Source organism: Myxine glutinosa, chromosome 5, assembly GCF_964187855.1.
Source record: "Myxine glutinosa chromosome 5, kmMyxGlut1.1, whole genome shotgun sequence".
NCBI lineage: Eukaryota > Metazoa > Chordata > Myxini > Myxiniformes > Myxinidae > Myxine > Myxine glutinosa.
Genome location: NC_136265.1, coordinates 53,816,515 through 53,840,516, shown reverse-complemented (window position 1 = coordinate 53,840,516; position 24,002 = coordinate 53,816,515).

The window sequence follows — 24,002 nt, the reverse complement described above, 5'->3', positions numbered from 1 at the left end:
GTTCGACTAAACTGAAGCTTATTTACAGTTTGACTAAACTGAAGCTTATTTACAGATTGACTAAACTGAAACTTATATACAGTTTGACTAAACTGAAGCTTATTTACAGTTTGACTAAACTGAAGCTTATTTACAGTTTGACTGAACTGAAACTTATTTACAGTTTGACTAAATTGAAGCTTATTTACAGTTTGACTAAACTGAAGCTTATTTACAGATTGACTAAACTGAAACTTATTTACAGTTTGACTGAACTGAAGCTTATTTACAGTTTTACTGAACTGAAGCTTATTTACAGTTTGACTAAACTGAAGCTTATTTACAGATTGACTAAACTGAAACTTATATACAGTTTGACTAAACTGAAGCTTATTTACAGTTTGACTGAACTGAAGCTTATTTACAGTTTGACTGAACTGAAGCTTATTTACAGTTTTACTGAACTGAAGCTTATTTACAGTTTGACTAAACTGAAGCTTATTTACAGTTTGACTAAACTGAAGCTTATTTACAGTTTTACTGAACTGAAGCTTATTTACAGTTTGACTAAACTGAAGCTTATTTACAGTTTGACTAAACTGAAGCTTTTTTTTTTTTTTTTTTTTTTTTTTTTTTGTATACAAGATCGAGGCTCGTGAAAGAGCTAACATTAATCACACAAAAAGACAAACCGACACACAAAACAAAAAACAAGGGGAGCGGCAGACAAGATGGGGAGAGAGGGGGAAGGACACAAACACAACATTTGAGAGCAGGGACATCGGGAGGACTTGGGGGGAGGTGGGAGAGGAATAAAACATATGAACACTGCAAGGACTCTGGGGTGAATTACCGGGGGTAGAAAAGGGCTCCTTTTAGAATCCTCAATGAACCTCTGACAACCTACACCTATAGTTTGTTTGCTGTGATATTCCCCGGAAGACTTTTTAAATACTCAGTTGGGGTTTTCTTGAACATCCGGATTCCCTGTTGCTCCGACTATCACTGGTACAATTTCAGGTTTCTTCAATTTCGAAATCCTCTTTACCTAATTTTTCAGATCCTGGTATTTCAGATTTCAGCTCTCCTGTATGGATCCATCATATGCGTTTTCAAACCGCCTTTTTGAGAGAAAACTTTATCACATATCGAGCATTTGTAAGGTCGTCCTCCTGTATGGATCATATGCCTTAAGCATAAGCTTATTTACAGTTTGACTAAACTGAAGCTTATTTACAGTTTTACTGAACTGAAGCTTATTTACAGTTTGACTAAACTGAAGCTTATTTACAGTTTGACTAAACTGAAGCTTATTTACAGTTTGACTAAACTGAAACTTATTTACAGTTTTACTGAACTGAAACTTATTTACAGTTTGACTAAACTGAAACTTATTTACAGTTTGACTAAACTGAAACTTATTTACAGTTTGACTAAACTGAAACTTATATACAGTTTGACTAAACTGAAGCTTATTTACAGTTTGACTAAACTGAAGCTTATTTACAGTTTGACTAAACTGAAACTTATTTACAGTTTGACTAAACTGAAACTTATTTACAGTTTGACTAAACTGAAGCTTATTTACAGTTTTACTAAACTGAAGCTTATTTACAGTTTGACTAAACTGAAACTTATTTACAGTTTGACTAAACTGAAGCTTAATTACAGTTTGACTAAACTGAAGCTTATTTACAGTTTTACTAAACTGAAGCTTATTTACAGTTTGACTACACTGAAGCTTATTTACAGATTGACTAAACTGAAACTTATTTACAGTTTGACTAAACTGAAGCTTATTTACAGTTTGACTAAACTGAAACTTATATACAGTTTGACTACACTGAAGCTTATTTACAGTTTGACTAAACTGAAGCTTATTTACAGTTTGACTAAACTGAAACTTATTTACAGTTTGACTAAACTGAAACTTATTTACAGTTTGACTAAACTGAAACTTATTTACAGTTTGACTAAACTGAAACTTATTTACAGTTTGACTAAACTGAAACTTATTTACAGTTTGACTAAACTGAAGCTTATTTACAGTTTGACTAAACTGAAACTTATTTACAGTTTGACTAAACTGAAACTTATTTACAGTTTGACTAAACTGAAGCTTATTTACAGTTTGACTAAACTGAAACTTATTTACAGTTTGACTAAACTGAAACTTATTTACAGTTTGACTAACCTGAAGCTTATTTACAGTTTGACTAAACTGAAACTTATTTACAGTTTGACTAAACTGAAACTTATTTACAGTTTGACTAACCTGAAACTTATTTACAGTTTGACTGAACTGAAACTTATTTACAGTTTGACTAAACTGAAACTTATTTACAGTTTTACTGAACTGAAACTTATTTACAGTTTGACTAAACTGAAACTTATTTACAGTTTGACTAACCTGAAGCTTATTTACAGTTTGACTAAACTGAAACTTATTTACAGTTTGACTAACCTGAAGCTTATTTACAGTTTGACTAAACTGAAACTTATTTACAGTTTGACTAAACTGAAGCTTATTTACAGTTTGACTAAACTGAAACTTATTTACAGTTTGACTAAACTGAAGCTTATTTACAGTTTGACTAAACTGAAACTTATTTACAGTTTGACTAAACTGAAACTTATTTACAGTTTGACTGAACTGAAACTTATTTACAGTTTGACTAAACTGAAACTTATTTACAGTTTTACTGAACTGAAACTTATTTACAGTTTGACTAACCTGAAACTTATTTACAGTTTGACTGAACTGAAACTTATTTACAGTTTGACTAAACTGAAACTTATTTACAGTTTGACTAAACTGAAGCTTATTTACAGTTTGACTAAACTGAAACTTATTTACAGTTTGACTAAACTGAAACTTATTTACAGTTTGACTAACCTGAAACTTATTTACAGTTTGACTGAACTGAAACTTATTTACAGATTGACTGAACTGAAACTTATTTACAGTTTTACTGAACTGAAACCTATTTACAGTTTGACTAAACCGAAACTTATTTACAGTTTGACCATCCCCGAAACTTATTTACAGTTTGACTAAACTGAAACTTATTTACAGTTTGACTAAACTGAAACTTATTTACAGTTTGACTAAACTGAAGCTTATATACAGTTTGACTAAACTGAAGCTTATTTACAGTTTGACTAAACTGAAACTTATTTACAGTTTGACTAAACTGAAGCTTATATACAGTTTGACTAAACTGAAGCTTATTTACAGTTTGACTAAACTGAAGCTTATTTACAGTTTGACTAAACTGAAACTTATTTACAGTTTTACTGAACTGAAACTTATTTACAGTTTGACTAAACTGAAGCTTATTTACAGTTTGACTGAACTGAAACTTATTTACAGTTTGACTAAACTGAAGCTTATTTACAGATTGACTAAACTGAAACTTATATACAGTTTGACTAAACTGAAGCTTATTTACAGTTTGACTAAACTGAAGCTTATTTACAGTTTGACTGAACTGAAACTTATTTACAGTTTGACTAAACTGAAGCTTATTTACAGTTTGACTAAACTGAAGCTTATTTACAGTTTGACTAAACTGAAGCTTATTTACAGTTTGACTAAACTGAAGCTTATTTACAGATTGACTAAACTGAAACTTATATACAGTTTGACTAAACTGAAGCTTATTTACAGTTTGACTAAACTGAAGCTTATTTACAGATTGACTAAACTGAAACTTATATACAGTTTGACTAAACTGAAGCTTATTTACAGATTGACTAAACTGAAACTTATATACAGTTTGACTAAACTGAAGCTTATTTACAGTTTGACTAAACTGAAGCTTATTTACAGATTGACTAAACTGAAACTTATATACAGTTTGACTAAACTGAAGCTTATTTACAGTTTGACTGAACTGAAACTTATTTACAGATTGACTAAACTGAAACTTATATACAGTTTGACTAAACTGAAGCTTATTTACAGTTTGACTAAACTGAAGCTTATTTACAGTTTGACTGAACTGAAACTTATTTACAGTTTGACTAAACTGAAGCTTATTTACAGATTGACTAAACTGAAACTTATTTACAGTCTGACTGAACTGAAGCTTATTTACAGTTTTACTGAACTGAAGCTTATTTACAGTTTGACTAAACTGAAGCTTATTTACAGATTGACTAAACTGAAACTTATATACAGTTTGACTAAACTGAAGCTTATTTACAGTTTGACTGAACTGAAGCTTATTTACAGTTTGACTGAACTGAAGCTTATTTACAGTTTTACTGAACTGAAGCTTATTTACAGTTTGACTAAACTGAAGCTTATTTACAGTTTGACTAAACTGAAGCTTATTTACAGTTTGACTAAACTGAAGCTTATTTACAGTTTTACTGAACTGAAGCTTATTTACAGTTTGACTAAACTGAAGCTTATTTACAGTTTGACTAAACTGAAGCTTATTTACAGTTTGACTAAACTGAAACTTATTTACAGTTTGACTAAACTGAAGCTTATTTACAGTTTGACAGAACTGAAACTTATTTACAGATTGACTAAACTGAAACTTATATACAGTTTGACTAAACTGAAGCTTATTTACAGTTTGACTAAACTGAAGCTTATTTACAGTTTGACTAAACTGAAGCTTATTTACAGTTTGACTGAACTGAAACTTATTTACAGATTGACTAAACTGAAACTTATATACAGTTTGACTAAACTGAAGCTTATTTACAGTTTGACTAAACTGAAGCTTATTTACAGTTTGACTGAACTGAAACTTATTTACAGTTTGACTAAACTGAAGCTTATTTACAGATTGACTAAACTGAAACTTATTTACAGTTTGACTGAACTGAAGCTTATTTACAGTTTTACTGAACTGAAGCTTATTTACAGTTTGACTAAACTGAAGCTTATTTACAGATTGACTAAACTGAAACTTATATACAGTTTGACTAAACTGAAGCTTATTTACAGTTTGACTGAACTGAAGCTTATTTACAGTTTGACTGAACTGAAGCTTATTTACAGTTTTACTGAACTGAAGCTTATTTACAGTTTGACTAAACTGAAGCTTATTTACAGTTTGACTAAACTGAAGCTTATTTACAGTTTGACTAAACTGAAGCTTATTTACAGTTTTACTGAACTGAAGCTTATTTACAGTTTGACTAAACTGAAGCTTATTTACAGTTTGACTAAACTGAAGCTTATTTACAGTTTGACTAAACTGAAACTTATTTACAGTTTTACTGAACTGAAACTTATTTACAGTTTGACTAAACTGAAACTTATTTACAGTTTGACTAAACTGAAACTTATTTACAGTTTGACTAAACTGAAACTTATATACAGTTTGACGACACTGAAGCTTATTTACAGATTGACTAAACTGAAACTTATTTACAGTTTGACTAAACTGAAGCTTATTTACAGTTTGACTGAACTGAAACTTATTTACAGTTTGACTGAACTGAAACTTATTTACAGTTTGACTAAACTGAAGCTTATTTACAGTTTGACTAAACTGAAACTTATTTACAGTTTGACTAAACTGAAACTTATTTACAGTTTGACTGAACTGAAACTTATTTACAGTTTGACTAAACTGAAACTTATTTACAGTTTGACTGAACTGAAACTTATTTACAGTTTGACTAAACTGAAACTTATTTACAGTTTGACTAAACTGAAGCTTATTTACAGTTTGACTAAACTGAAACTTATTTACAGTTTTACTGAACTGAAACTTATTTACAGTTTGACTAAACTGAAACTTATTTACAGTTTGACTCACCTGAAGCTTATTTACAGTTTGACTAAACTGAAACTTATTTACAGTTTGACTGAACTGAAGCTTATTTACAGTTTGACTGAACTGAAGCTTATTTACAGTTTGACTAAACTGAAACTTATTTACAGTTTGACTGAACTGAAGCTTATTTACAGTTTGACTGAACTGAAGCTTATTTACAGTTTGACTAAACTGAAACTTATTTACAGTTTGACTAAACTGAAACTTATTTACAGTTTGACTAAACTGAAGCTTATATACAGTTTGACTAAACTGAAGCTTATTTACAGTTTGACTAAACTGAAGCTTATTTACAGTTTGACTGAACTGAAACTTATTTACAGTTTGACTGAACTGAAGCTTATTTACAGTTTTACTAAACTGAAGCTTATTTACAGATTGACTGAACTGAAGCTTATTTACAGTTTGACTACTCTGAAGCTTATTTACAGATTGACTGAACTGAAGCTTATTTACAGTTTGACTAAACTGAAGCTTATTTACAGATTGACTGAACTGAAGCTTATTTACAGATTGACTGAACTGAAGCTTATTTACAGATTGACTAAACTGAAGCTTATTTACAGTTTGATTGAACTGAAGCTTATTTACAGTTTGACTGAACTGAAGCTTATTTACAGTTTGACTAAACTGAAGCTTATTTACAGTTTGACTAAACTGAAGCTTATTTACAGATTGACTGAACTGAAGCTTATTTACAGTTTGACTAAACTGAAGCTTATTTACAGATTGACTGAACTGAAGCTTATTTACAGATTGACTGAACTGAAGCTTATTTACAGATTGACTGAACTGAAGCTTATTTACAGATTGACTAAACTGAAGCTTATTTACAGTTTGACTAAACTGAAGCTTATTTACAGTTTGACTAAACTGAAGCTTATTTACAGATTGACTGAACTGAAGCTTATTTACAGATTGACTGAACTGAAGCTTATTTACAGTTTGACTAAACTGAAGCTTATTTACAGTTTGACTAAACTGAAGCTTATTTACAGTTTGACTAAACTGAAGCTTATTTACAGATTGACTAAACTGAAGCTTATTTACAGTTTGACTAAACTGAAACTTATATACAGTTTGACTAAACTGAAGCTTATTTACAGTTTGACTAAACTGAAGCTTATTTACAGATTGACTGAACTGAAGCTTATTTACAGTTTGACTGAACTGAAGCTTATTTACAGATTGACTAAACTGAAACTTATTTACAGTTTGACTAAACTGAAACTTATTTACAGTTTGACTGAACTGAAGCTTATTTACAGTTTGACTGAACTGAAGCTTATTTACAGTTTGACTGAACTGAAGCTTATTTACAGTTTGACTGAACTGAAGCTTATTTACAGATTGACTGAACTGAAGCTTATTTACAGTTTGACTAAACTGAAGCTTATTTACAGATTGACTGAACTGAAGCTTATTTACAGTTTGACTAAACTGAAGCTTATTTACAGATTGACTGAACTGAAGCTTATTTACAGTTTGACTGAACTGAAGCTTATTTACAGTTTGACTAAACTGAAGCTTATTTACAGATTGACTGAACTGAAGCTTATTTACAGTTTGACTGAACTGAAGCTTATTTACAGTTTGACTGAACTGAAGCTTATTTACAGATTGACTGAACTGAAGCTTATTTACAGTTTGACTGAACTGAAACTTATTTACAGTTTGACTGAACTGAAACTTATTTACAGTTTGACTAAACTGAAACTTATTTACAGTTTGACTAAACTGAAACTTATTTACAGTTTGACTAAACTGAAACTTATTTACAGTTTGACTAAACTGAAGCTTATTTACAGTTTGACTAAACTGAAACTTATTTACAGTTTGACTAACCTGAAGCTTATTTACAGTTTGACTGAACTGAAGCTTATTTACAGTTTGACTAACCTGAAGCTTATTTACAGTTTGACTAAACTGAAGCTTATTTACAGTTTGACTGAACTGAAGCTTATTTACAGTTTGACTAAACTGAAACTTATTTACAGTTTGACTAACCTGAAGCTTATTTACAGTTTGACTAAACTGAAGCTTATTTACAGTTTGACTAACCTGAAGCTTATTTACAGTTTGACTAAACTGAAGCTTATTTACAGTTTGACTAAACTGAAGCTTATTTACAGTTTGACTGAACTGAAGCTTATTTACAGTTTGACTAAACTGAAACTTATTTACAGTTTGACTAAACTGAAACTTATTTACAGTTTGACTAAACTGAAGCTTATATACAGTTTGACTAAACTGAAGCTTATTTACAGTTTGACTAAACTGAAGCTTATTTACAGTTTGACTGAACTGAAACTTATTTACAGTTTGACTGAACTGAAGCTTATTTACAGTTTTACTAAACTGAAGCTTATTTACAGATTGACTGAACTGAAGCTTATTTACAGTTTGACTACTCTGAAGCTTATTTACAGATTGACTGAACTGAAGCTTATTTACAGTTTGACTAAACTGAAGCTTATTTACAGATTGACTGAACTGAAGCTTATTTACAGATTGACTGAACTGAAGCTTATTTACAGATTGACTAAACTGAAGCTTATTTACAGTTTGATTGAACTGAAGCTTATTTACAGTTTGACTGAACTGAAGCTTATTTACAGTTTGACTAAACTGAAGCTTATTTACAGTTTGACTAAACTGAAGCTTATTTACAGATTGACTGAACTGAAGCTTATTTACAGTTTGACTAAACTGAAGCTTATTTACAGATTGACTGAACTGAAGCTTATTTACAGATTGACTGAACTGAAGCTTATTTACAGATTGACTGAACTGAAGCTTATTTACAGATTGACTAAACTGAAGCTTATTTACAGTTTGACTAAACTGAAGCTTATTTACAGTTTGACTAAACTGAAGCTTATTTACAGATTGACTGAACTGAAGCTTATTTACAGATTGACTGAACTGAAGCTTATTTACAGTTTGACTAAACTGAAGCTTATTTACAGTTTGACTAAACTGAAGCTTATTTACAGTTTGACTAAACTGAAGCTTATTTACAGATTGACTAAACTGAAGCTTATTTACAGTTTGACTAAACTGAAACTTATTTACAGTTTGACTAAACTGAAACTTATTTACAGTTTGACTGAACTGAAGCTTATTTACAGTTTGACTGAACTGAAGCTTATTTACAGTTTGACTGAACTGAAGCTTATTTACAGTTTGACTGAACTGAAGCTTATTTACAGATTGACTGAACTGAAGCTTATTTACAGTTTGACTAAACTGAAGCTTATTTACAGATTGACTGAACTGAAGCTTATTTACAGTTTGACTGAACTGAAGCTTATTTACAGTTTGACTAAACTGAAGCTTATTTACAGATTGACTGAACTGAAGCTTATTTACAGTTTGACTAAACTGAAGCTTATTTACAGATTGACTGAACTGAAGCTTATTTACAGTTTGACTGAACTGAAGCTTATTTACAGTTTGACTGAACTGAAGCTTATTTACAGATTGACTGAACTGAAGCTTATTTACAGTTTGACTGAACTGAAGCTTATTTACAGTTTGACTAAACTGAAGCTTATTTACAGTTTGACTGAACTGAAGCTTATTTACAGTTTGACTAAACTGAAGCTTATTTACAGATTGACTGAACTGAAGCTTATTTACAGTTTGACTGAACTGAAGCTTATTTACAGTTTGACTAAACTGAAGCTTATTTACAGATTGACTGAACTGAAGCTTATTTACAGTTTGACTAAACTGAAGCTTATTTACAGTTTGACTAAACTGAAGCTTATTTACAGATTGACTAAACTGAAACTTATATACAGTTTGACTAAACTGAAGCTTATTTACAGTTTGACTAAACTGAAGCTTATTTACAGATTGACTGAACTGAAGCTTATTTACAGTTTGACTGAACTGAAGCTTATTTACAGATTGACTGAACTGAAACTTATATACAGTTTGACTAAACTGAAGCTTATTTACAGTTTGACTGAACTGAAGCTTATTTACAGATTGACTGAACTGAAACTTATATACAGTTTGACTAAACTGAAGCTTATTTACAGTTTGACTAAACTGAAACTTATATACAGTTTGACTAAACTGAAGCTTATTTACAGTTTGACTAAACTGAAGCTTATTTACAGTTTGACTAAACTGAAGCTTATATACAGTTTGACTAAACTGAAGCTTATTTACAGTTTGACTGAACTGAAGCTTATTTACAGTTTGACTGAACTGAAGCTTATTTACAGTTTGACTAAACTGAAGCTTATTTACAGATTGACTGAACTGAAGCTTATTTACAGTTTGACTAAACTGAAGCTTATTTACAGATTGACTAAACTGAAACTTATATACAGTTTGACTAAACTGAAGCTTATATACAGTTTGACTAAACTGAAGCTTATTTACAGTTTGACTAAACTGAAGCTTATTTACAGATTGACTGAACTGAAGCTTATTTACAGTTTGACTGAACTGAAGCTTATTTACAGATTGACTAAACTGAAACTTATATACAGTTTGACTAAACTGAAGCTTATTTACAGTTTGACTAAACTGAAGCTTATTTACAGATTGACTGAACTGAAGCTTATTTACAGTTTGACTGAACTGAAGCTTATTTACAGTTTGACTAAACTGAAGCTTATTTACAGTTTGACTAAACTGAAGCTTATTTACAGATTGACTAAACTGAAACCTATTTACAGTTTGACTGAACTGAAGCTTATTTACAGTTTGACTGAACTGAAGCTTATTTACAGTTTGACTAAACTGAAGCTTATTTACAGTTTGACTAAACTGAAGCTTATTTACAGATTGACTAAACTGAAACCTATTTACAGTTTGACTGAACTGAAGCTTATTTACAGTTTGACTAAACTGAAGCTTATTTACAGTTTGACTAAACTGAAGCTTATTTACAGATTGACTAAACTGAAGCTTATTTACAGTTTTACTGAACTGAAACTTATTTACAGATTGACTAAACTGAAACTTATTTACAGTTTGACTGAACTGAAGCTTATTTACAGTTTGACTAAACTGAAGCTTATTTACAGTTTGACTAAACTGAAACTTATATACAGTTTGACTAAACTGAAGCTTATTTACAGTTTGACTAAACTGAAGCTTATTTACAGATTGAGTGAACTGAAGCTTATTTACAGTTTGACTGAACTGAAGCTTATTTACAGTTTGACTAAACTGAAGCTTATTTACAGTTTGACTAAACTGAAGCTTATTTACAGATTGACTAAACTGAAACCTATTTACAGTTTGACTGAACTGAAGCTTATTTACAGTTTGACTAAACTGAAGCTTATTTACAGTTTGACTGAACTGAAGCTTATTTACAGTTTGACTAAACTGAAGCTTATTTACAGTTTGACTAAACTGAAGCTTATTTACAGTTTGACTGAACTGAAGCTTATTTACAGTTTGACTAAACTGAAGCTTATTTACAGATTGACTGAACTGAAGCTTATTTACAGTTTGACTGAACTGAAGCTTATTTACAGTTTGACTGAACTGAAGCTTATTTACAGTTTGACTAAACTGAAGCTTATTTACAGTTTGACTAAACTGAAACCTATTTACAGTTTGACTGAACTGAAGCTTATTTACAGTTTGACTGAACTGAAGCTTATTTACAGTTTGACTAAACTGAAGCTTATTTACAGTTTGACTAAACTGAAGCTTATTTACAGTTTGACTAAACTGAAACCTATTTACAGTTTGACTAAACTGAAACCTATTTACAGTTTGACTTAACTGAAGCTTATTTACAGTTTGACTAAACTGAAACCTATTTACAGTTTGACTAAACTGAAGCTTATTTACAGTTTTACTGAACTGAAGCTTATTTACAGTTTGACTAAACTGAAGCTTATTTACAGTTTGACTAAACTGAAGCTTATTTACAGTTTGACTGAACTGAAGCTTATTTACAGTTTGACTAAACTGAAGCTTATTTACAGTTTGACTAAACTGAAGCTTATTTACAGATTGACTGAACTGAAGCTTATTTACAGTTTGACTGAACTGAAGCTTATTTACAGTTTGACTGAACTGAAGCTTATTTACAGATTGACTGAACTGAAGCTTATTTACAGTTTGACTAAACTGAAGCTTATTTACAGTTTGACTAAACTGAAGCTTATTTACAGATTGACTAAACTGAAACCTATTTACAGTTTGACTAAACTGAAGCTTATTTACAGTTTTACTGAACTGAAGGTTATTTACAGTTTGACTAAACTGAAGCTTATTTACAGATTGACTAAACTGAAGCTTATTTACAGTTTGACTGAACTGAAGCTTATTTACAGATTGACTGAACTGAAGCTTATTTACAGTTTTACTGAACTGAAACTTATTTACAGTTTGACTGAACTGAAGCTTATTTACAGTTTGACTAAACTGAAGCTTATTTACAGATTGACTGAACTGAAGCTTATTTACAGTTTGACTGAACTGAAGCTTATTTACAGTTTGACTGAACTGAAGCTTATTTACAGTTTGACTAAACTGAAGCTTATTTACAGTTTGACTAAACTGAAGCTTATTTACAGTTTGACTAAACTGAAGCTTATTTACAGTTTGACTAAACTGAAGCTTATTTACAGTTTGACTGAACTGAAGCTTATTTACAGTTTGACTAAACTGAAGCTTATTTACAGATTGACTGAACTGAAGCTTATTTACAGTTTGACTGAACTGAAGCTTATTTACAGTTTGACTGAACTGAAGCTTATTTACAGTTTGACTAAACTGAAGCTTATTTACAGTTTGACTAAACTGAAACCTATTTACAGTTTGACTGAACTGAAGCTTATTTACAGTTTGACTGAACTGAAGCTTATTTACAGTTTGACTAAACTGAAACCTATTTACAGTTTGACTAAACTGAAGCTTATTTACAGTTTTACTGAACTGAAGCTTATTTACAGTTTGACTAAACTGAAGCTTATTTACAGATTGACTAAACTGAAGCTTATTTACAGTTTGACTAAACTGAAGCTTATTTACAGTTTGACTAAACTGAAGCTTATTTACAGATTGACTAAACTGAAACTTATTTACAGTTTGACTAAACTGAAGCTTATTTACAGTTTGACTAAACTGAAACTTATTTACAGTTTGACTAAACTGAAACTTATTTACAGTTTGACTAACCTGAAGCTTATTTACAGTTTGACTAAACTGAAACTTATTTACAGTTTGACTAAACTGAAACTTATTTACAGTTTGACTAAACTGAAGCTTATTTACAGTTTGACTAAACTGAAACTTATTTACAGTTTGACTAAACTGAAACTTATTTACAGTTTGACTAACCTGAAGCTTATTTACAGTTTGACTAAACTGAAACTTATTTACAGTTTGACTAAACTGAAACTTATTTACAGTTTGACTAAACTGAAACTTATTTACAGTTTGACTAAACTGAAACTTATTTACAGTTTGACTAACCTGAAACTTATTTACAGTTTGACTGAACTGAAACTTATTTACAGTTTGACTAAACTGAAACTTATTTACAGTTTGACTAAACTGAAACTTATTTACAGTTTGACTAAACTGAAACTTATTTACAGTTTGACTAAACTGAAACTTATTTACAGTTTGACTAAACTGAAACTTATTTACAGTTTGACTAACCTGAAACTTATTTACAGTTTGACTGAACTGAAACTTATTTACAGTTTGACTAAACTGAAACTTATTTACAGTTTTACTGAACTGAAACTTATTTACAGTTTGACTAAACTGAAACTTATTTACAGTTTGACTAACCTGAAGCTTATTTACAGTTTGACTAAACTGAAACTTATTTACAGTTTGACTAACCTGAAGCTTATTTACAGTTTGACTAAACTGAAACTTATTTACAGTTTGACTAAACTGAAGCTTATTTACAGTTTGACTAAACTGAAACTTATTTACAGTTTGACTAAACTGAAGCTTATTTACAGTTTGACTAAACTGAAACTTATTTACAGTTTGACTAAACTGAAACTTATTTACAGTTTGACTGAACGGAAACTTATTTACAGTTTGACTAAACTGAAACTTATTTACAGTTTTACTGAACTGAAACTTATTTACAGTTTGACTAACCTGAAACTTATTTACAGTTTGACTGAACTGAAACTTATTTACAGTTTGACTAAACTGAAACTTATTTACAGTTTGACTAAACTGAAGCTTATTTACAGTTTGACTAAACTGAAACTTATTTACAGTTTGACTAAACTGAAACTTATTTACAGTTTGACTAACCTGAAACTTATTTACAGTTTGACTGAACTGAAACTTATTTACAGATTGACTGAACTGAAACTTATTTACAGTTTTACTGAACTGAAACCTATTTACAGTTTGACTAAACCGAAACTTATTTACAGTTTGACCATCCCCGAAACTTATTTACAGTTTGACTAAACTGAAACTTATTTACAGTTTGACTAAACTGAAACTTATTTACAGTTTGACTAAACTGAAGCTTATATACAGTTTGACTAAACTGAAGCTTATTTACAGTTTGACTAAACTGAAACTTATTTACAGTTTGACTAAACTGAAGCTTATATACAGTTTGACTAAACTGAAGCTTATTTACAGTTTGACTAAACTGAAGCTTATTTACAGTTTGACTAAACTGAAACTTATTTACAGTTTTACTGAACTGAAACTTATTTACAGTTTGACTAAACTGAAGCTTATTTACAGTTTGACTGAACTGAAACTTATTTACAGTTTGACTAAACTGAAGCTTATTTACAGATTGACTAAACTGAAACTTATATACAGTTTGACTAAACTGAAGCTTATTTACAGTTTGACTAAACTGAAGCTTATTTACAGTTTGACTGAACTGAAACTTATTTACAGTTTGACTAAACTGAAGCTTATTTACAGTTTGACTAAACTGAAGCTTATTTACAGTTTGACTAAACTGAAGCTTATTTACAGTTTGACTAAACTGAAGCTTATTTACAGATTGACTAAACTGAAACTTATATACAGTTTGACTAAACTGAAGCTTATTTACAGTTTGACTAAACTGAAGCTTATTTACAGATTGACTAAACTGAAACTTATATACAGTTTGACTAAACTGAAGCTTATTTACAGATTGACTAAACTGAAACTTATATACAGTTTGACTAAACTGAAGCTTATTTACAGTTTGACTAAACTGAAGCTTATTTACAGATTGACTAAACTGAAACTTATATACAGTTTGACTAAACTGAAGCTTATTTACAGTTTGACTGAACTGAAACTTATTTACAGATTGACTAAACTGAAACTTATATACAGTTTGACTAAACTGAAGCTTATTTACAGTTTGACTAAACTGAAGCTTATTTACAGTTTGACTGAACTGAAACTTATTTACAGTTTGACTAAACTGAAGCTTATTTACAGATTGACTAAACTGAAACTTATTTACAGTCTGACTGAACTGAAGCTTATTTACAGTTTTACTGAACTGAAGCTTATTTACAGTTTGACTAAACTGAAGCTTATTTACAGATTGACTAAACTGAAACTTATATACAGTTTGACTAAACTGAAGCTTATTTACAGTTTGACTGAACTGAAGCTTATTTACAGTTTGACTGAACTGAAGCTTATTTACAGTTTGACTGAACTGAAGCTTATTTACAGTTTTACTGAACTGAAGCTTATTTACAGTTTGACTAAACTGAAGCTTATTTACAGTTTGACTAAACTGAAGCTTATTTACAGTTTGACTAAACTGAAGCTTATTTACAGTTTTACTGAACTGAAGCTTATTTACAGTTTGACTAAACTGAAGCTTATTTACAGTTTGACTAAACTGAAGCTTATTTACAGTTTGACTAAACTGAAACTTATTTACAGTTTGACTAAACTGAAGCTTATTTACAGTTTGACAGAACTGAAACTTATTTACAGATTGACTAAACTGAAACTTATATACAGTTTGACTAAACTGAAGCTTATTTACAGTTTGACTAAACTGAAGCTTATTTACAGTTTGACTAAACTGAAGCTTATTTACAGTTTGACTGAACTGAAACTTATTTACAGATTGACTAAACTGAAACTTATATACAGTTTGACTAAACTGAAGCTTATTTACAGTTTGACTAAACTGAAGCTTATTTACAGTTTGACTGAACTGAAACTTATTTACAGTTTGACTAAACTGAAGCTTATTTACAGATTGACTAAACTGAAACTTATTTACAGTTTGACTGAACTGAAGCTTATTTACAGTTTTACTGAACTGAAGCTTATTTACAGTTTGACTAAACTGAAGCTTATTTACAGATTGACTAAACTGAAACTTATATACAGTTTGACTAAACTGAAGCTTATTTACAGTTTGACTGAACTGAAGCTTATTTACAGTTTGACTGAACTGAAGCTTATTTACAGTTTTACTGAACTGAAGCTTATTTACAGTTTGACTAAACTGAAGCTTATTTACAGTTTGACTAAACTGAAGCTTATTTACAGTTTGACTAAACTGAAGCTTATTTACAGTTTTACTGAACTGAAGCTTATTTACAGTTTGACTAAACTGAAGCTTATTTACAGTTTGACTAAACTGAAGCTTATTTACAGTTTGACTAAACTGAAACTTATTTACAGTTTTACTGAACTGAAACTTATTTACAGTTTGACTAAACTGAAACTTATTTACAGTTTGACTAAACTGAAACTTATTTACAGTTTGACTAAACTGAAACTTATATACAGTTTGACGACACTGAAGCTTATTTACAGATTGACTAAACTGAAACTTATTTACAGTTTGACTAAACTGAAGCTTATTTACAGTTTGACTGAACTGAAACTTATTTACAGTTTGACTGAACTGAAACTTATTTACAGTTTGACTAAACTGAAGCTTATTTACAGTTTGACTAAACTGAAACTTATTTACAGTTTGACTAAACTGAAACTTATTTACAGTTTGACTGAACTGAAACTTATTTACAGTTTGACTAAACTGAAACTTATTTACAGTTTGACTGAACTGAAACTTATTTACAGTTTGACTAAACTGAAACTTATTTACAGTTTGACTAAACTGAAGCTTATTTACAGTTTGACTAAACTGAAACTTATTTACAGTTTTACTGAACTGAAACTTATTTACAGTTTGACTAAACTGAAACTTATTTACAGTTTGACTAACCTGAAGCTTATTTACAGTTTGACTAAACTGAAACTTATTTACAGTTTGACTGAACTGAAGCTTATTTACAGTTTGACTGAACTGAAGCTTATTTACAGTTTGACTAAACTGAAACTTATTTACAGTTTGACTGAACTGAAGCTTATTTACAGTTTGACTGAACTGAAGCTTATTTACAGTTTGACTAAACTGAAACTTATTTACAGTTTGACTAAACTGAAACTTATTTACAGTTTGACTAAACTGAAGCTTATATACAGTTTGACTAAACTGAAGCTTATTTACAGTTTGACTAAACTGAAGCTTATTTACAGTTTGACTGAACTGAAACTTATTTACAGTTTGACTGAACTGAAGCTTATTTACAGTTTTACTAAACTGAAGCTTATTTACAGATTGACTGAACTGAAGCTTATTTACAGTTTGACTACTCTGAAGCTTATTTACAGATTGACTGAACTGAAGCTTATTTACAGTTTGACTAAACTGAAGCTTATTTACAGATTGACTGAACTGAAGCTTATTTACAGATTGACTGAACTGAAGCTTATTTACAGATTGACTAAACTGAAGCTTATTTACAGTTTGATTGAACTGAAGCTTATTTACAGTTTGACTGAACTGAAGCTTATTTACAGTTTGACTAAACTGAAGCTTATTTACAGTTTGACTAAACTGAAGCTTATTTACAGATTGACTGAACTGAAGCTTATTTACAGTTTGACTAAACTGAAGCTTATTTACAGATTGACTGAACTGAAGCTTATTTACAGATTGACTGAACTGAAGCTTATTTACAGATTGACTGAACTGAAGCTTATTTACAGATTGACTAAACTGAAGCTTATTTACAGTTTGACTAAACTGAAGCTTATTTACAGTTTGACTAAACTGAAGCTTATTTACAGATTGACTGAACTGAAGCTTATTTACAGATTGACTGAACTGAAGCTTATTTACAGTTTGACTAAACTGAAGCTTATTTACAGTTTGACTAAACTGAAGCTTATTTACAGTTTGACTAAACTGAAGCTTATTTACAGATTGACTAAACTGAAGCTTATTTACAGTTTGACTAAACTGAAACTTATATACAGTTTGACTAAACTGAAGCTTATTTACAGTTTGACTAAACTGAAGCTTATTTACAGATTGACTGAACTGAAGCTTATTTACAGTTTGACTGAACTGAAGCTTATTTTACAGATTGACTAAACTGAAACTTATTTACAGTTTGACTAAACTGAAACTTATTTACAGTTTGACTGAACTGAAGCTTATTTACAGTTTGACTGAACTGAAGCTTATTTACAGTTTGACTGAACTGAAGCTTATTTACAGTTTGACTGAACTGAAGCTTATTTACAGATTGACTGAACTGAAGCTTATTTACAGTTTGACTAAACTGAAGCTTATTTACAGATTGACTGAACTGAAGCTTATTTACAGTTTGACTAAACTGAAGCTTATTTACAGATTGACTGAACTGAAGCTTATTTACAGTTTGACTGAACTGAAGCTTATTTACAGTTTGACTAAACTGAAGCTTATTTACAGATTGACTGAACTGAAGCTTATTTACAGTTTGACTGAACTGAAGCTTATTTACAGTTTGACTGAACTGAAGCTTATTTACAGATTGACTGAACTGAAGCTTATTTACAGTTTGACTGAACTGAAACTTATTTACAGTTTGACTGAACTGAAACTTATTTACAGTTTGACTAAACTGAAACTTATTTACAGTTTGACTAAACTGAAACTTATTTACAGTTTGACTAAACTGAAACTTATTTACAGTTTGACTAAACTGAAGCTTATTTACAGTTTGACTAAACTGAAGCTTATTTACAGTTTGACTAAACTGAAACTTATTTACAGTTTGACTAACCTGAAGCTTATTTACAGTTTGACTAAACTGAAACTTATTTACAGTTTGACTAAACTGAAGCTTATTTACAGTTTGACTAAACTGAAACTTATTTACAGTTTGACTAAACTGAAGCTTATTTACAGTTTGACTAAACTGAAACTTATTTACAGTTTGACTGAACTGAAGCTTATTTACAGTTTGACTGAACTGAAACTTATTTACAGTTTGACTGAACTGAAGCTTATTTACAGTTTGACTGAACTGAAGCTTATTTACAGTTTGACTGAACTGAAGCTTATTTACAGTTTGACTGAACTGAAACTTATTTACAGTTTGACTGAACTGAAACTTATATACAGTTTGACTAAACTGAAACTTATTTACAGTTTGACTAAACTGAAACTTATTTACAGTTTGACTAAACTGAAGCTTATATACAGTTTGACTAAACTGAAGCTTATTTACAGTTTGACTAAACTGAAGCTTATTTACAGTTTGACTGAACTGAAACTTATTTACAGTTTGACTGAACTGAAGCTTATTTACAGTTTTACTAAACTGAAGCTTATTTACAGATTGACTGAACTGAAGCTTATTTACAGTTTGACTACTCTGAAGCTTATTTACAGATTGACTGAACTGAAGCTTATTTACAGTTTGACTAAACTGAAGCTTATTTACAGATTGACTGAACTGAAGCTTATTTACAGATTGACTGAACTGAAGCTTATTTACAGATTGACTAAACTGAAGCTTATTTACAGTTTGATTGAACTGAAGCTTATTTACAGTTTGACTGAACTGAAGCTTATTTACAGTTTGACTAAACTGAAGCTTATTTACAGTTTGACTAAACTGAAGCTTATTTACAGATTGACTGAACTGAAGCTTATTTACAGTTTGACTAAACTGAAGCTTATTTACAGATTGACTGAACTGAAGCTTATTTACAGATTGACTGAACTGAAGCTTATTTACAGATTGACTGAACTGAAGCTTATTTACAGATTGACTAAACTGAAGCTTATTTACAGTTTGACTAAACTGAAGCTTATTTACAGTTTGACTAAACTGAAGCTTATTTACAGATTGACTGAACTGAAGCTTATTTACAGATTGACTGAACTGAAGCTTATTTACAGTTTGACTAAACTGAAGCTTATTTACAGATTGACTGAACTGAAGCTTATTTACAGATTGACTAAACTGAAGCTTATTTACAGTTTGACTAAACTGAAGCTTATTTACAGATTGACTAAACTGAAGCTTATTTACAGTTTGACTAAACTGAAACTTATTTACAGTTTGACTAAACTGAAACTTATTTACAGTTTGACTGAACTGAAGCTTATTTACAGTTTGACTGAACTGAAGCTTATTTACAGTTTGACTGAACTGAAGCTTATTTACAGTTTGACTGAACTGAAGCTTATTTACAGATTGACTGAACTGAAGCTTATTTACAGTTTGACTAAACTGAAGCTTATTTACAGATTGACTGAACTGAAGCTTATTTACAGTTTGACTAAACTGAAGCTTATTTACAGATTGACTGAACTGAAGCTTATTTACAGTTTGACTGAACTGAAGCTTATTTACAGTTTGACTAAACTGAAGCTTATTTACAGATTGACTGAACTGAAGCTTATTTACAGTTTGACTAAACTGAAGCTTATTTACAGATTGACTGAACTGAAGCTTATTTACAGTTTGACTGAACTGAAGCTTATTTACAGTTTGACTGAACTGAAGCTTATTTACAGATTGACTGAACTGAAGCTTATTTACAGTTTGACTGAACTGAAGCTTATTTACAGTTTGACTAAACTGAAGCTTATTTACAGTTTGACTGAACTGAAGCTTATTTACAGTTTGACTAAACTGAAGCTTATTTACAGATTGACTGAACTGAAGCTTATTTACAGTTTGACTGAACTGAAGCTTATTTACAGTTTGACTAAACTGAAGCTTATTTACAGATTGACTGAACTGAAGCTTATTTACAGTTTGACTAAACTGAAGCTTATTTACAGATTGACTAAACTGAAACTTATATACAGTTTGACTAAACTGAAGCTTATTTACAGTTTGACTAAACTGAAGCTTATTTACAGATTGACTGAACTGAAGCTTATTTACAGTTTGACTGAACTGAAGCTTATTTACAGATTGACTGAACTGAAACTTATATACAGTTTGACTAAACTGAAGCTTATTTACAGTTTGACTAAACTGAAACTTATATACAGTTTGACTAAACTGAAGCTTATTTACAGTTTGACTAAACTGAAGCTTATTTACAGTTTGACTAAACTGAAGCTTATATACAGTTTGACTAAACTGAAGCTTATTTACAGTTTGACTGAACTGAAGCTTATTTACAGTTTGACTGAACTGAAGCTTATTTACAGTTTGACTAAACTGAAGCTTATTTACAGATTGACTGAACTGAAGCTTATTTACAGTTTGACTAAACTGAAGCTTATTTACAGATTGACTAAACTGAAACTTATATACAGTTTGACTAAACTGAAGCTTATATACAGTTTGACTAAACTGAAGCTTATTTACAGTTTGACTAAACTGAAGCTTATTTACAGATTGACTGAACTGAAGCTTATTTACAGTTTGACTGAACTGAAGCTTATTTACAGATTGACTAAACTGAAACTTATATACAGTTTGACTAAACTGAAGCTTATTTACAGTTTGACTAAACTGAAGCTTATTTACAGATTGACTGAACTGAAGCTTATTTACAGTTTGACTGAACTGAAGCTTATTTACAGTTTGACTAAACTGAAGCTTATTTACAGTTTGACTAAACTGAAGCTTATTTACAGATTGACTAAACTGAAACCTATTTACAGTTTGACTGAACTGAAGCTTATTTACAGTTTGACTGAACTGAAGCTTATTTACAGTTTGACTAAACTGAAGCTTATTTACAGTTTGACTAAACTGAAGCTTATTTACAGATTGACTAAACTGAAGCTTATTTACAGTTTGACTAAACTGAAGCTTATTTACAGATTGACTAAACTGAAGCTTATTTACAGTTTTACTGAACTGAAACTTATTTACAGATTGACTAAACTGAAGCTTATTTACAGTTTGACTAAACTGAAGCTTATTTACAGTTTTACTGAACTGAAACCTATTTACAGTTTGACTGAACTGAAGCTTATTTACAGTTTGACTAAACTGAAGCTTATTTACAGTTTGACTAAACTGAAGCTTATTTACAGATTGACTAAACTGAAGCTTATTTACAGTTTTACTGAACTGAAACTTATTTACAGATTGACTAAACTGAAACTTATTTACAGTTTGACTGAACTGAAGCTTATTTACAGTTTGACTAAACTGAAGCTTATTTACAGTTTGACTAAACTGAAACTTATATACAGTTTGACTAAACTGAAGCTTATTTACAGTTTGACTAAACTGAAGCTTATTTACAGTTTGACTGAACTGAAGCTTATTTACAGTTTGACTGAACTGAAGCTTATTTACAGTTTGACTAAACTGAAGCTTATTTACAGTTTGACTGAACTGAAGCTTATTTACAGTTTGACTAAACTGAAGCTTATTTACAGTTTGACTAAACTGAAGCTTATTTACAGTTTGACTGAACTGAAGCTTATTTACAGTTTGACTAAACTGAAGCTTATTTACAGATTGACTGAACTGAAGCTTATTTACAGTTTGACTGAACTGAAGCTTATTTACAGTTTGACTGAACTGAAGCTTATTTACAGTTTGACTAAACTGAAGCTTATTTACAGTTTGACTAAACTGAAACCTATTTACAGTTTGACTGAACTGAAGCTTATTTACAGTTTGACTGAACTGAAGCTTATTTACAGTTTGACTAAACTGAAGCTTATTTACAGTTTGACTAAACTGAAGCTTATTTACAGTTTGACTAAACTGAAACCTATTTACAGTTTGACTAAACTGAAACCTATTTACAGTTTGACTTAACTGAAGCTTATTTACAGTTTGACTAAACTGAAACCTATTTACAGTTTGACTAAACTGAAGCTTATTTACAGTTTTACTGAACTGAAGCTTATTTACAGTTTGACTAAACTGAAGCTTATTTACAGTTTGACTAAACTGAAGCTTATTTACAGTTTGACTGAACTGAAGCTTATTTACAGTTTGACTAAACTGAAGCTTATTTACAGTTTGACTAAACTGAAGCTTATTTACAGATTGACTGAACTGAAGCTTATTTACAGTTTGACTGAACTGAAGCTTATTTACAGTTTGACTGAACTGAAGCTTATTTACAGATTGACTGAACTGAAGCTTATTTACAGTTTGACTAAACTGAAGCTTATTTACAGTTTGACTAAACTGAAGCTTATTTACAGATTGACTAAACTGAAACCTATTTACAGTTTGACTAAACTGAAGCTTATTTACAGTTTTACTGAACTGAAGGTTATTTACAGTTTGACTAAACTGAAGCTTATTTACAGATTGACTAAACTGAAGCTTATTTACAGTTTGACTGAACTGAAGCTTATTTACAGTTTGACTGAACTGAAGCTTATTTACAGTTTGACTGAACTGAAGCTTATTTACAGTTTTACTGAACTGAAACTTATTTACAGTTTGACTGAACTGAAGCTTATTTACAGTTTTACTGAACTGAAACTTATTTACAGTTTGACTGAACTGAAGCTTATTTACAGTTTGACTAAACTGAAGCTTATTTACAGTTTGACTAAACTGAAGCTTATTTACAGTTTGACTGAACTGAAGCTTATTTACAGTTTGACTAAACTGAAGCTTATTTACAGTTTGACTAAACTGAAACTTATTTACAGATTGACTGAACTGAAGCTTATTTACAGTTTTACTGAACTGAAACTTATTTACAGTTTGACTGAACTGAAGCTTATTTACAGTTTGACTAAACTGAAGCTTATTTACAGATTGACTGAACTGAAGCTTATTTACAGTTTGACTGAACTGAAGCTTATTTACAGTTTGACTGAACTGAAGCTTATTTACAGTTTGACTAAACTGAAGCTTATTTACAGTTTGACTAAACTGAAGCTTATTTACAGTTTGACTAAACTGAAGCTTATTTACAGTTTGACTAAACTGAAGCTTATTTACAGTTTGACTGAACTGAAGCTTA